The sequence below is a fragment of the Nicotiana sylvestris genome, chromosome 8, assembly GCF_000393655.2.
Source record: "Nicotiana sylvestris chromosome 8, ASM39365v2, whole genome shotgun sequence".
Lineage (NCBI taxonomy): Eukaryota > Viridiplantae > Streptophyta > Magnoliopsida > Solanales > Solanaceae > Nicotiana > Nicotiana sylvestris.
The window spans coordinates 62,752,352-62,767,781 of record NC_091064.1 but is presented as its reverse complement, the minus strand read 5'-3'; the positions used below and the strand labels follow the sequence as shown (position 1 = coordinate 62,767,781).

At 40.7% G+C, this 15,430-nt stretch overlaps 2 long non-coding RNA genes across 2 annotated transcripts; both read right to left on the bottom strand.

The window, feature by feature from the left end:
* Window positions 1-4,793: 4,793 nt before the first annotated feature.
* Window positions 4,794-6,349, bottom strand: LOC138876541 (uncharacterized). The gene is made up of 3 exons (XR_011401868.1): window positions 6,327-6,349; window positions 5,928-5,994; window positions 4,794-4,972 (listed from the first exon to the last, which is right to left on the bottom strand). It is a non-coding gene; the product is annotated as an uncharacterized lncRNA (long non-coding RNA).
* Window positions 6,350-12,266: 5,917 nt separating this feature from the next.
* On the bottom strand, window positions 12,267-13,831 carry LOC138876540 (uncharacterized). Its single transcript, XR_011401867.1, has 3 exons — window positions 13,791-13,831; window positions 13,392-13,458; window positions 12,267-12,439 (listed from the first exon to the last, which is right to left on the bottom strand). It is a non-coding gene; the product is annotated as an uncharacterized lncRNA (long non-coding RNA).
* Between the last annotated feature and the right edge of the window lie 1,599 nt (window positions 13,832-15,430).

Here is a 15,430-nt window from a genome sequence, read left to right as displayed (position 1 = left end):
ATTCCGGAATTTTGCACACAAGTCACATTCGACATTACGGACTTGCCCCAACTTTCGGATTCGCATTCCGACTCCGATATCAAAATTTTCCCTTCCGGTCGAATTTTTCTCAAAAACCTTTAAATTTCTATACTTAGCCAAATGACTTCAAAATGACCTCCGGACATCCGAATTCACTTCCGATCGCGCTACCAATCCTTAAATCATCCCTCGAAACTAACCGAATCATCGGAAATAAATTCCGAGACCTCTAACTCACAAGTCAACTTTCGGTTGACTTTTCCAAACTAGTTCTTCATTAAAAAGACTATTTGTCCCAATTTCTACCAAACTCGATCCGAATTGACTCAAATTCACCAAGTACACATATTGAAGCATGAATAAGCATATAACGGGGAATATTGGATGGAATTACAGGAGACGACGGGTCGGGTCGTCACAAACACTGAAATGCCTTCCAACCCAAATTTATGAAATTCTTCTAAAGTACTAACTTTCACAATATACGCCGAAATGCTCACGGGTTACCCAAAATCAAATCCGAACATACGCCCAAGTCCGAAATCATCATACGAACATGCTGGAACTTTCAGATCCCAATTCCGAGGTCGTTTACTCAAAATTCTAATCCTAGTTCATTTCTTCAATTTTAAGCTTTCAAAATGAGAATTTCCATTTAGATTTGACTCCAAACTTCCTGAATTTTAATACTGACCATACACACAAGTCAATATACCTAAGATGAAGCCGCTCATGGCCTCAAACTGTTGAATGACGCGCCGGAGCTCAAAACGACCGGTCGGGTCGTTACAATCTCCCCACTTAAACATACGTTCGTCCTCGAACGTGCTGAGAACTACACTGAAGTAGTCCAAAATCACTTGTTTAACACATCATGCACCTTCCCATGCTACCACTACTCTGTTGAGCACATTAGCTCGATAATTCTATAGATATACTTATTTATTCAAACAAATAAGCCATTAGGCCCAATTCCAACATCCTGAATTTCCCTGCCAAGCCTGTTTCCATCATACGACCACCATATCAATCTCCACACGTTGTACCCAAACATGACTAAATAACTTTGCTGAATTCACACTTTGCATCACTTACTCATAGATCCACGATAACATTCTTTAAACATAATGGTCGAAATTCCACGAATCTGACGCTCCCATTGCATCTCATGATCTACACAGGTCTTGCTCTATTTTTTTTTTATATTTTTTTTTCAACACCGATACGACTGAAGAGATGTGCCGAAATTCACAACCAACTGTTGAATCAACAATTCATTGGATCTACACTCCTGACAAGTTCCATTACCTTGTCCCAAACCAAAGAATGATCTTTGCTCTATAATATACTTCATATAATCAGTTTGCACTGACCCCAAATCTAGTAACCTCGTCTCACCCAGTACGAACTGCTCAGGCAATAAGCCACCTCAGACATAATCAAAAATCCCACAAGACGCCACAATGTGCCAGTATGCTATCAGTTCGAACGCGATACAAAAGGAAGGCGAACTCTAGAAGGAACTACTCAACTCGCACACTAACATAGACTTCCTCAGAAAACAGGGAAACAGAACACACAAAAGCAAATGTGGGCACTGAACTGAACATCACACTGTTGCGGCGTGCAACCCGATCCAAACAACATACCCATGGCGGTGTGCCACCCGATCCACATATAGAACTCACATAAGGAGATATACGTCGAGCTGAATAGCTCATCACATCAAAATACCGAACATCGGTCATAAACACACTAAGGTGCATAATATCATTCCCAAGGAAACATATAGCGCTATAGGCTACAAACTCAAGCACAACTGAGGTGCGATACATGATCTAAGTCTCATCCTGCTCATATAACATCACCGCTGAGCGGAACCTCAACACATAAGGAATTTACCAAGCCGTCTCACAACTCATACGGTGCAATATATCTTTACATGAATTAACTGACCACGAAATAAGACTGCGACTATCCTTCCATAAAGAGCGCATTGCTGAAATAAACACAACTGGCCTGACGTAAGGCTCACTTCCACATTTAAATCTATCCACCGACCTCAAGTCGATCCTGATCGTGCCAAGCTAGGCCAATAATCTTTCACAGGTCCATAACCCAATAAACAGAGTGCCCTCCAGGCATAAATTCTCAAATGGATGATATTACCAAAATCCTCATACTTGGTTTAAATTTCTAATTAATCAAGTGACTACATGTCACACTTATACAATATTCCTGTGGGACAAGCTCCTACCATCTTCCGAAATAATTAACGGGTCTGCACATCCAAACCATCGGCTGCACTAACGCTGAAAAGAGATCAAGAATCCATAACCAGAATGCAAAGCCTTTCTCACAGAACACCGACCTCAGGTGATACTGACGTCAATACCCATCTTACTCAAAACATTGAAACTCATATACTGCTCATCCGAGATCGTGACATCACAGTCATTGACCAAACTACAACCTTGGTCCTTACTTCAAATTCCATACCACTCACTGCACCTCACGTGCCAATATACGATAGACACGATTTCCATCACAACTCTGGAACCGCCGATAGGCTAATACTTCATCACATAAGACTTTCCATTTAACTCACTTTAGGAGAACTATAGCAGCATACAGGCGAATCCTCATAATCGTCGAATATGCCAATCTCTAAGTAGTTGTCCAAGCCACCATAACACTTTCTGGGATCCGCCTACTCATAATAGGCCCTAACAAAAGCATGCTTCAGAATAACATCAATCACTACGGCCGACAAGCCTCATATGCATAACTCGATCATGCTGGACGAACCGATCACTGACACCAGTATTCCAACTCAACTATGGCTAATCAATCTGCTTCCTTCCAATTTATCCTTGATTGCCTTAGAAATAATAATATCTCCTTTTAACACCTAACTTATTTTAACCAAACTCACCCCGAGTGGCCTTAAATCACGATACCATGTTGTCTCAAATACCATGACCATTTCATGTCTCTCAAATGCTACACCGCAAGTCAAAACATCATAGAACATTCTGTGTCTTTCTTCATAAGCTGCTTCAAAAGCTTGACTCTTAACCGTACTTATAGACTCAAAATCATTAGGCACCACACTTTACCTCTTGAATTAACTAGGACCGCTATTGAGAGCCAATCAGCTCTGACTTGGCCGCGAATGCAACCAACTCTACTGAATTTTATAACATATGAATACCCTCTCGATAAAGCACCTAGAGGGATCACTTCCCTCGAAGCCTGTACCTATACGAGGCATAAATCATGAATCTTCCCTCAAGTCTGAACATGAGCCAATAAGGCTAACCATAACATGCATCCAACAATTCATTTATTCAAATTACCACTCATGGTCCTTTTTCGTAGCTGCAATAACCCACCAATACGCCAATAACCAGAATTCACGCAGGTAATAAACCGTGCAATCAGCTAATCAACAGCAAGCTCCCCAACTTGGCTCAAAGCCATAGATCACAACACATATACTCTATTGCTGTCGTAATATCATGGTGAGATTAAACTCACTCCATCATAAGCTCGTGGAAACACGAATCATCTGGAATTTTAACTCTTCTGCAATTCTTGCATTTACTCACACAACAATTAAGCCCACTCTCTAGGCGACCAATTTTTTTTTAAGTCCTAAAGTTTTCAAAATTTCGGCAGAGCCTCCTTTGTAATTGGTCCTATCCACCTGCCAGAGAATCACCAAAACCATCCTAACAACACATCCACAACTTGACAAAGCATCACAATGCATATCAATTACATAAATCTAAATTGATACATGGACATGCGTTGCACCTATTTGAATCATAACACATAGAAAATACCCTTCAACCCTCCATTATTGGGCTATTCAACCAAGTAGGAACATATTCTTCCTTTAATATTTTCGACCTTCAAGGTGGTCTCCTTGACTCAACGATTTCGTCATAATACATTTACGGAAGCGATCTCAGCTCCCAGACTTATCTAACTAGGAGACACGAAAAATATTCTTCACGCGCCCATAACTCGGGCTACTCAACAAATCACAATAAGAAACGAATCACTTAACAGTTCATCTACTATCCAGTAGGCTTCTTCGCCACTACCAAGTCGTACAAATACACCTCGCAACACTAACATACTCATCACGTGGATATCCAACCGCCATTCCGGCTAACAAGGACAATAATGAACATATGAGTTCAAAACACTTGCTCACAAAATCAGCACCTCGGTGCTCAAGCCATTGGCAAAGATTTGGCCTCAAGTCCTCCAGACTGGTCTAACTTCAAACTCACAGAGATTACACCTCGCCCCTCGATCAGGGAATCAAAGCCATCGAGATACATCTGATACTGAGCGCCCATTGGTGCATATGATCACGCGGAAGGAATTTCAAAAGTTTCTTTTCAAGCTGAATCAAGGACGCACGATAAGAATTCAAGAATGTGAAGTTTTCCTATAGGTTCGACAGCCTCTCGAGGATAAGTACAGACGTCTCCGTACCGATCGGCGAGACTCTACTAAACCGGCTCATGACTCGTGAGACCAAGTACTAGGCTCTGATACCAACTTGTCACGACCCAAATCCCAGTCGTGATGGAGCCCAACACACTACTAGGCAAGCCCAACCATTATTCAATACTTAACCCAATTTATCAAAAATAGCGGAAAGAAATATCAATTAAGCAAGATTAAAGTAGTGAAGAATTTAACAAAATACACAATATAATCTCACTAGGACCCGGTATCACGAATCTGAGCCTCTAGAATACAGAATATCATCCTAATACATGGTATATCCAAAGTGTGATAATGCGGAAATAAAGATATAGGATAGGAGGGAGAAGATCAATGGCTGCGAACGCCGTGCAGCTACCTCGATACTCCCAGAGGCTAGATCTGCTGATCAACTGGATCTACTGAGCGTGAGACTGCCCTGGATCTGCACACAAGGTGCAGGGAGTAAAGTGAGTAATACTCCGACCCAGTGAGTAATAAAAGTAACTACAGTCCGAAGATAAGAAAATCCAGTAAATACACAAAGTAAGCTAAAATCCAAATATACAGCAACATATGAAACTGAGCATCTAAACAACAGTATAAATAGAAATACATGAATGCAATGCAATGCATATAATGGTACATTCTAGTACCCACTGCGGCGTGCAACCCGAGCCATCCATATTTATTTATCGTCGACGGCGCTCACTGGGGGTGTGTACAGACTCCGGAGGGGCTCCTACAGCCCAAGCGCAATATCTTGGTCAGTCATTGTTACCTGACCGGTCAGCCATTGTTACCTGACCAATTTATATCATACAGTGTCATTGTTACCACTGTTCAAGTATATCATCCAGTGTCATTGTTACCACTATTTCAAGTATATCACACAGTGTCATTGTTACCACTGTTTCAAGTATATCACACAGTGTCATTGTTACCACTGTTTCAAGTCACTTTATAATTAGTCCAGAAAATAATATAATAAGCCCCTTGGGCATTTACAAAACAGAAGTTCCCAGCCCGGAATACATTTAAAAATATCATTTAAGTTTTCAACACTTAGAATTATGGCTGAGTTTGCAAAACAACATTTAAAACCTTGGACTGAAATTAAATGATATGCAAATCATGCTAAGCAGTAATATCAATCCTCGAAGGATTTTACAAATTGGCACAAGGCCCCAAACATGGCATCAAGCCCCGTAATATTAATGAAGTATGTGTATCAATCACCAATATAGTATAAACATCACACGGGATGGACCAAGTCACAATCCCCAATAGTATCCGACCCCGCACTCGCTATGGAGTGCGTGCCACGCCTCAATATAGCATTACGATGTGAAAGTCCGGGGTTTCAAACCCTCAGAACAGCATTTACATCTATTACTCACCTCTAATCGGCCGTAGACTAGTCCGCAATGCCCTTTCCTCTTGAATCGACCTCTTCGCGCGTCAAATCTAGTCAAAACCACAACGAATACGTTACAATAGGCTAAGGGAATATAACCCAATCGAAAAGACTCGAAAAATGTCGAAAATCCCGAAATTATCAAAACCCGAGCCCCGGGCCCACGTCTCAAAATTCAGAAATTTTTACATCAATACGACCCTTATCTCGCCACGAGTCTATACATACCAAATTCACAAAAATCGGAGTTCATTTGACCCCTCAAATCACCATTTAATTCTCTTAAGTTTCAAGCCCTAAACCACCATTTTTGTCCATAATTTACTTGAGTTTTCAGCTATAATCCATGTATTTAACTTGGAAATAAGTAGAAACAACTCACCTTTGATGCTTGATGAAATCCCCCTTGAAATTCTCTCCAAAATAATCCAAGCCAAATGAAAGAAATGAAAGAAATAAGCCAAATCCGTGTTTAAAAGAATCTGCCCGTGCTTCGTCGAGTTGTACCTTGCACTTGTGCTATACAAGTTGTACATCCTATTAAAAATTTTCCTTGTCGGATACCTTCTGTTTAAACACCCATAACGTCTTGTATAAGTATCCAAATGACCAACGGATTGAATATTTAGAAACTAGACTCGAAGATCTTTAATTTGATAGGTTGTACACCATATAACTCTTTATATATCCCGAGATATGAGCTTCTAAAGTAGGCTCCCCGAATCAGAAAATTCTGGAGAACGAGCTCCACCAGTCATATTCAATCGACTGTAACATTCTCTACAGATTTCCAAATTACAATTTCTTTAGCTTTCTGGAAACTAGACATAGAGGGCTACAACTTTCGTTTTTAAACCATCTCAAAATTCCTTGTAGATCAAAGGATATAGGCCTCCGAAGTACGCTCCACGATTGCAGTTCAAAGACCTGCAGAAAATTGCAGCAGAAATTTCTGCAGCTTTTTCTTTTCTTTTTGGTCCGAATTTCATTCCGTTAACCTTCCGAAATCCACCCGAGGCCCTCGGGACCTTAACCAATTATATCAACATGTCCCACAATATCATTCAAACTTGTCCCAACCTTCGAAACACCCAAAATAACATCAAAACATCAAATCCTCATCGAATTCAAGCCTATGAATCTCACGAACTTCCAAATTCCATTTTTGATCAAAAACCCAATCAAACCACGTCCGAATGACCTCAAATTTTGCAGACAAGTCAAAAATGACATAACGAAGCTATAGCAACTCTCGGAATTCCATTCCGACCCTCGGATCAAAATCTCACCTATCAACCAGAATTCGCCAAAATACTAACTTTGCCAATTCAAGCTTAATTCTACACCGGTCATCACAAAAATATTCCGGACACACTCCTAAGTCCCAAATCTCCTAACGAAGCTATCCGAACCATAAAATTCGCATTTCGAGCTCTCTAACATATAAGTCAATATTCGGTTGACTTTTCCAACTTAAGCTTCCTTAAAAGAGATTAAGTGTCTCAAACCTTACCAAAATCATTCCGGAATTTTGCACACAAGTCACATTCGACATTACGGACTTGCCCCAACTTTCGGATTCGCATTCCGACTCCGATATCAAAATTTTCCCTTCCGGTCGAATTTTTCTCAAAAACCTTTAAATTTCTATACTTAGCCAAATGACTTCAAAATGACCTCCGGACATCCGAATTCACTTCCGATCGCGCTACCAATCCTTAAATCATCCCTCGAAACTAACCGAATCATCGGAAATAAATTCCGAGACCTCTAACTCACAAGTCAACTTTCGGTTGACTTTTCCAAACTAGTTCTTCATTAAAAAGACTATTTGTCCCAATTTCTACCAAACTCGATCCGAATTGACTCAAATTCACCAAGTACACATATTGAAGCATGAATAAGCATATAACGGGGAATACAGGATGGAATTACAGGAGACGACGGGTCGGGTCGTCACAAACACTGAAATGCCTTCCAACCCAAATTTATGAAATTCTTCTAAAGTACTAACTTTCACAATATACGCCGAAATGCTCACGGGTTACCCAAAATCAAATCCGAACATACGCCCAAGTCCGAAATCATCATACGAACATGCTGGAACTTTCAGATCCCAATTCCGAGGTCGTTTACTCAAAATTCTAATCCTAGTTCATTTCTTCAATTTTAAGCTTTCAAAATGAGAATTTCCATTTAGATTTGACTCCAAACTTCCTGAATTTTAATTCTGACCATACACACAAGTCAATATACCTGAGATGAAGCCGCTCATGGCCTCAAACTGCTGAATGACGCGCCGGAGCTCAAAACGACCGGTCGGGTCGTTACAATCTCCCCCACTTAAACATACGTTCGTCCTCGAACGTGCTGAGAACTACACTGAAGTAGTCCAAAATCACTTGTTTAACACATCATGCACCTTCCCATGCTACCACTACTCCGTTGAGCACATTAGCTCGATAATTCTGTAGATATACTTATTTATTCAAGCAAATAAGCCATTAGGCCCAATTCCAACATCCTGAATTTCCCTGCCAAGCCTGTTTCCATCATACGACCACCATATCAATCTCCACACGTTGTACCCAAACATGACTGCATAACTTTGCTGAATTCACACTTTGCATCACTTACTCATAGATCCACGATAACATTCTTTAAACATAATGGTCGAAATTCCACGAATCTGACGCTCCCATTGCATCTCATGATCTACACAGGTCTTGCTCTATTTTTTTTTTATATTTTTTTTTCAACACCGATACGACTGAAGAGATGTGCCGAAATTCACAACCAACTGTTGAATCAACAATTCATTGGATCTACACTCCTGACAAGTTCCATTACCTTGTCCCAAACCAAAGAATGATCTTTGCTCTATAATATACTTCATATAATCAGTTTGCACTGACCCCAAATCTAGTAACCTCGTCTCACCCAGTACGAACTGCTCAGGCAATAAGCCACCTCAGACATAATCAAAAATACCACAAGGCGCCACAATGTGCCAGTATGCTATCAGTTCGAACGCGATACAAAAGGAAGGCGAACTCTAGAAGGAACTACTCAACTCGCACACTAACATAGACTTCCTCAGAAAACAGGGAAACAGAACACACAAAAGCAAATGTGGGCACTGAACTGAACATCACACTGTTGCGGCGTGCAACCCGATCCAAACAACATACCCATGGCGGTGTGCCACCCGATCCACATATAGAACTCACATAAGGAGATATACGTCGAGCTGAATAGCTCATCACATCAAAATACCGAATATCGGTCATAAACACACTAAGGTGCATAATATCATTCCCAAGGAAACATATAGCGCTATAGGCTACAAACTCAAGCACAACTGAGGTGCGATACATGATCTAAGTCTCATCCTGCTCATATAACATCACCGCTGAGCGGAACCTCAACACATAAGGAATTTACCAAGCCGTCTCACAACTCATACGGTGCAATATATCTTTACATGAATTAACTGACCACGAAATAAGACTGCGACTATCCTTCCATAAAGAGCGCATTGCTGAAATAAACACAACTGGCCTGACGTAAGGCTCACTTCCACATTTAAATCTATCCACCGACCTCAAGTCGATCCTGATCGTGCCAAGCTAGGCCAATAATCTTTCACAGGTCCATAACCCAATAAACAGAGTGCCCTCCAGGCATAAATTCTCAAATGGATGATATTACCAAAATCCTCATACTTGGTTTAAATTTCTAATTAATCAAGTGACTACATGTCACACTTATACAATATTCCTGTGGGACAAGCTCCCACCATCTTCCGAAATAATTAACGGGTCTGCACATCCAAACCACCGGCTGCACTAACGCTGAAAAGCGATCAAGAATCCCTAACCAGGATGCAAAGCCTTTCTCACAGAACACCGACCTCAGGTGATACTGACGTCAATACCCATCTTACTCAAAACACTGAAACTCATATACTGCTCATCCGAGATCGTGACATCACAGTCATTGACCAAACTGCAACCTTGGTCCTTACTTCAAATTCCATACCACTCACTGCACCTCACGTGCCAATATACGATAGACGCGATTTCCATCACAACTCTGGAACCGCCGATAGGCTAATACTTCATCACATAAGACTTTCCATTTAACTCACTTTCAGGAGAACTATAGCAGCATACAGGCGAATCCTCATAATCGTCGAATATGCCAATCTCTAAGTAGTTGTCCAAGCCACCATAACACTTTCTGGGATCCGCCTACTCATAATAGGCCCTAACAAAAGAATGCTTCAGAATAACATCAATCACTGCGGCCGACAAGCCTCACATGCATAACTCGATCACGCTGAACGAACCGATCACTGACACCAGTATACCAACTCAACTATGGCTAATCAATCTACTTCCTTCCAATTTATCCTTGATTGCCTTAGAAATAATAATATCTCCCTTTAACACCTAACTTATTTTAACCAAACTCACCCCGAGTGGCCTTAAATCACGATACCATGTTGTCTCAAATACCATGACCATTTCATGTCTCTCAAATGCTACACCGCAAGTCAAAACATCATAGAACATTCTGTGTCTTTCTTCATAAGCTGCTTCAAAAGCTTGACTCTTAACCGTACTTATAGACTCAAAATCATTAGGCACCACACTTTACCTCTTGAATTAACTAGGACCGCTATTGAGAGCCACCCAGCTCTGACTTGGCCCCGAATGCAACCAACTCTACTGAATTTTATAACATATGAATACCCTCTCGATAAAGCACCTAGAGGGATCACTTCCCTCGAAGCCTGCACCTATACGAGGCATAAATCATGAATCTTCCCTCAAGTCTGAACATGAGCCAATAAGGCTAACCATAACATGCATCCAACAATTCATTTACTCAAATTACCACTCATGGTCCTTTTTCGTAGCTGCAATAACCCACCAATACGCCAATAACCAGAATTCACGCAGGTAATAAACCGTGCAATCAGCTAATCAACAGCAAGCTCCCCAACTTGGCTCAAAGCCATAGATCACAACACATATACTCTATTGCTGTCGTAATATCATGGTGAGATTAAACTCACTCCATCATAAGCTCGTGGAAACACGAATCATCTGGAATTTTAACTCTTCTGCAATTCTTGCATTTAATCACACAACAATTAAGCCCACTCTCTAGGCGACCAATTTTTTTTTTAAGTCCTAAATTTTTCAAAATTTCGGCAGAGCCTCCTTTGTAATTGGTCCTATCCACCTGCCAGAGAATCACCAAAACCATCCTAACAACACATCCATAACTTGACAAAGCATCACAATGCATATCAATTACATAAATCTAAATTGATACATGGACATGCGTTGCACCTATTTGAATCATAACACATAGAAAATACCCTTCAACCCTCCATTATTGGGCTATTCAACCAAGTAGGAACATATTATTCCTTTAATATTTTCGACCTTTAAGGTGGTCTCCTTGACTCCACGATTTCGTCATAATACATTTACGGAAGCGATCTCAGCTCCCAGACTTATCTAACTAGGAGACACGAAAAATATTCTTCACGCGCCCATAACTCGGGCTACTCAACAAATCACAATAAGAAACGAATCACTTAACAGTTCATCTACTATCCAGTAGGCTTCTTCGCCACTACCAAGTCGTACAAATACACCTCGCAACACTAACATACTCATCACGTGGATATCCAACCGCCATTCCGGCTAACAAGGACAATAATGAACATATGAGTTCAAAACACTTGCTCACAAAATCAGCACCTCGGTGCTCAAGCCATTGGCAAAGATTTGGCCTCAAGTCCTCCAGACTGGTCTAACTTCAAACTCACAGAGATTACACCTCGCCCCTCGATCAGGGAATCAAAGCCATCGAGATACATCTGATACTGAGCGCCCATTGGTGCATATGATCACGCGGAAGGAATTTCAAAAGTTTCTTTTCAAGCTGAATCAAGGACGCACGATAAGAATTCAAGAATGTGAAGTTTTCCTATAGGTTCGACAGCCTCTCGAGGATAAGTACAGACGTCTCCGTACCGATCCGCGAGACTCTACTAAACCGGCTCATGACTCGTGAGAACAAGTACTAGGCTCTGATACCAACTTGTCACGACCCAAATCCCAGTCGTGATGGCGCCCAACACACTACTAGGCAAGCCCAACCATTATTCAATACTTAACCCAATTTATCAAAAATGGCGGAAAGAAATATCAATTAAGCAAGATTAAAGTACTGAAGAATTTAACAAAATACACAATATAATCTCACTAGGACCTGGTATCACGAATCTGAGCCTCTAGAATACAGAATATCATCCTAATACATGGTATATCCAAAGTCTGATAATGCGGAAATAAAGAGATAGGATAGGAGGGAGAAGATCAATGGCTGCGAACGCCGTGCAGCTACCTCGATACTCCCAGAAGCTGGATCTGCTGATCAACTGGATCTACTGAGCCTGAGACTGCCCTGGATCTGCACACAAGGTGCAGGGAGTAAAGTGAGTACTCCGACCCAGTGAGTAATAAAAGTAACTACAGTCCGAAGATAAGAAAATCCAGTAAATACACAAAGTAAGCTAAAATCCAAATATACAGCAACATATGGAACTGAGCATCTAAACAACAGTATAAATAGAAATACATGAATGCAATGCAATGCATATAATGGTACATTCCAGTACCCACTGCGGCGTGCAGCCCGAGCCATCCATATTTTTTTATCGTCGACGGCGCTCACTGGGGGTGTGTACAGACTCCGGAGGGGCTCCTTCAGCCCAAGCGCAATATCTTGGTCAGTCATCGTTACCTGACCGGTCAGCCATTGTTACCTGACCAATTTATATCATACAGTGTCATTGTTACCACTGTTCAAGTATATCATCCAGTGTCATTGTTACCACTATTTCAAGTATATCACACAGTGTCATTGTTACCACTGTTTCAAGTATATCACACAGTGTCATTGTTACCACTGTTTCAAGTCACTTTATAATCAGTCCAGAAAATAATATAATAAGCCCCTTGGGCATTTACAAAACAGAAGTTCCCAGCCCGGAATACATTTAAAAATATCATTTAAGTTTTCAACACTTAGAATTATGGCTGAGTTTGCAAAACAACATTTAAAACCTTGGACTGAAATTAAATGATATGCAAATCATGCTAAGCAGTAATATCAATCCTCGAAGGATTTTACAAATTGGCACAAGGCCCCAAACATGGCATCAAGCCCCGTAATATTAATGAAGTATGTGTATCAATCACCAATATAGTATAAACATCACACGGGATGGACCAAGTCACAATCCCCAATAGTATCCGACCCCGCACTTGCTATGGAGTGCGTGCCATGCCTCAATATAGCATTACGATGTGAAAGTTCGGGGTTTCAAACCCTCAGAACAGCATTTACATCTATTACTCACCTCTAATCGGCCGTAGACTAGTCCGCAATGCCCTTTCCTCTTGAATCGACCTCTTCGCGCGTCAAATCTAGTCAAAACCACAACGAATACGTTACAATAGGCTAAGGGAATATAACCCAATCGAAAAGACTCGAAAAATGTCGAAAATCCCGAAATTAGCAAAACCCGAGCCCCGGGCCCACGTCTCAAAATTCAGAAATTTTTACATCAATACGACCCTTATCTCGCCACGAGTCTATACATACCAAATTCACAAAAATCGGAGTTCATTTGACCCCTCAAATCACCATTTAATTCTCTTAAGTTTCAAGCCCTAAACCACCATTTTTGTCCATAATTTACTTGAGTTTTCAGCTATAATCCATGTATTTAACTTGGAAATAAGTAGAAACAACTCACCTTTGATGCTTGATGAAATCCCCCTTGAAATTCTCTCCAAAATAATCCAAGCCAAATGAAAGAAATGAAAGAAATAAGCCAAATCCGTGTTTAAAAGAATCTGCCCGTGCTTCGTCGAGTTGTACCTTGCACTTGTGCTATACAAGTTGTACATCCTATTAAAAATTTTCCTTGTCGGATACCTTCTGTTTAAACACCCATAACGTCTTGTATAAGTATCCAAATGACCAACGGATTGAATATTTAGAAACTAGACTCGAAGATCTTTAATTTGATAGGTTGTACACCATATAACTCTTTATATATCCCGAGATATGAGCTTCTAAAGTAGGCTCCCCGAATCAGAAAATTCTGGAGAATGAGCTCCACCAGTCATATTCAATCGACTGTAACATTCTCTACAGATTTCCAAATTACGATTTCTTTAGCTTTCTGGAAACTAGACATAGAGGGCTACAACTTTCGTTTTTAAACCATCTCAAAATTCCTTGTAGATCAAAGGATATAGGCCTCCGAAGTACGCTCCACGATTGCAGTCCAAAGACCTGCAGAAAATTGCAGCAGAAATTTCTGCAGCTTTTTCTTTTCTTTTTGGTCCGAATTTCATTCCGTTAACCTTCCGAAATCCACCCGAGGCCCTCGGGACCTTAACCAATTATATCAACATGTCCCACAATATCATTCAAACTTGTCCCAACCTTCGAAACACCCAAAATAACATCAAAACATCAAATCCTCATCGAATTCAAGCCTATGAATCTCACGAACTTCCAAATTCTATTTTTGATCAAAAACCCAATCAAACCACGTCCGAATGACCTCAAATTTTGCAGACAAGTCAAAAATGACATAACGAAGCTACAGCAACTCTCGGAATTCCATTCCGACCCTCGGATCAAAATCTCACCTATCAACCAGAATTCGCCAAAATACTAACTTTGCCAATTCAAGCTTAATTCTACACCGGTCATCACAAAAATATTCCGGACACACTCCTAAGTCCCAAATCTCCTAACGAAGCTATCCGAACCATAAAATTCGCATTTCGAGCTCTCTAACACATAAGTCAATATTCGGTTGACTTTTCCAACTTAAGCTTCCTTAAAAGAGATTAAGTGTCTCAAACCTTACCAAAATCATTCCGGAATGACTTCAAATTTTGCACACAAGTCACATTCGACATTACGGACTTGCCCCAACTTTCGGATTCGCATTCCGACTCCGATATCAAAATTTTCCCTTCCGGTCGAATTTTTCTCAAAAACCTTCAAATTTCTATACTTAGCCAAATGACTTCAAAATGACCTCCGGACATCCGAATTCACTTCCGATCGCGCTACCAATCCTTAAATCATCCCTCGAAACTAACCGAATCATCGGAAATAAATTCCGAGACCTCTAACTCACAAGTCAACTTTCGGTTGACTTTTCCAAACTAGTTCTTCATTAAAAAGACTATTTGTCCCAATTTCTACCAAACTCGATCCGAATTGACTCAAATTCACCAAGTACACATATTGAAGCATGAATAAGCATATAACGGGGAATACGGGATGGAATTACAGGAGACGACGGGTCGGGTCGTCACAAACACTGAAATGCCTTCCAACCCAAATTTATGAAATTCTTCTAAAGTACTA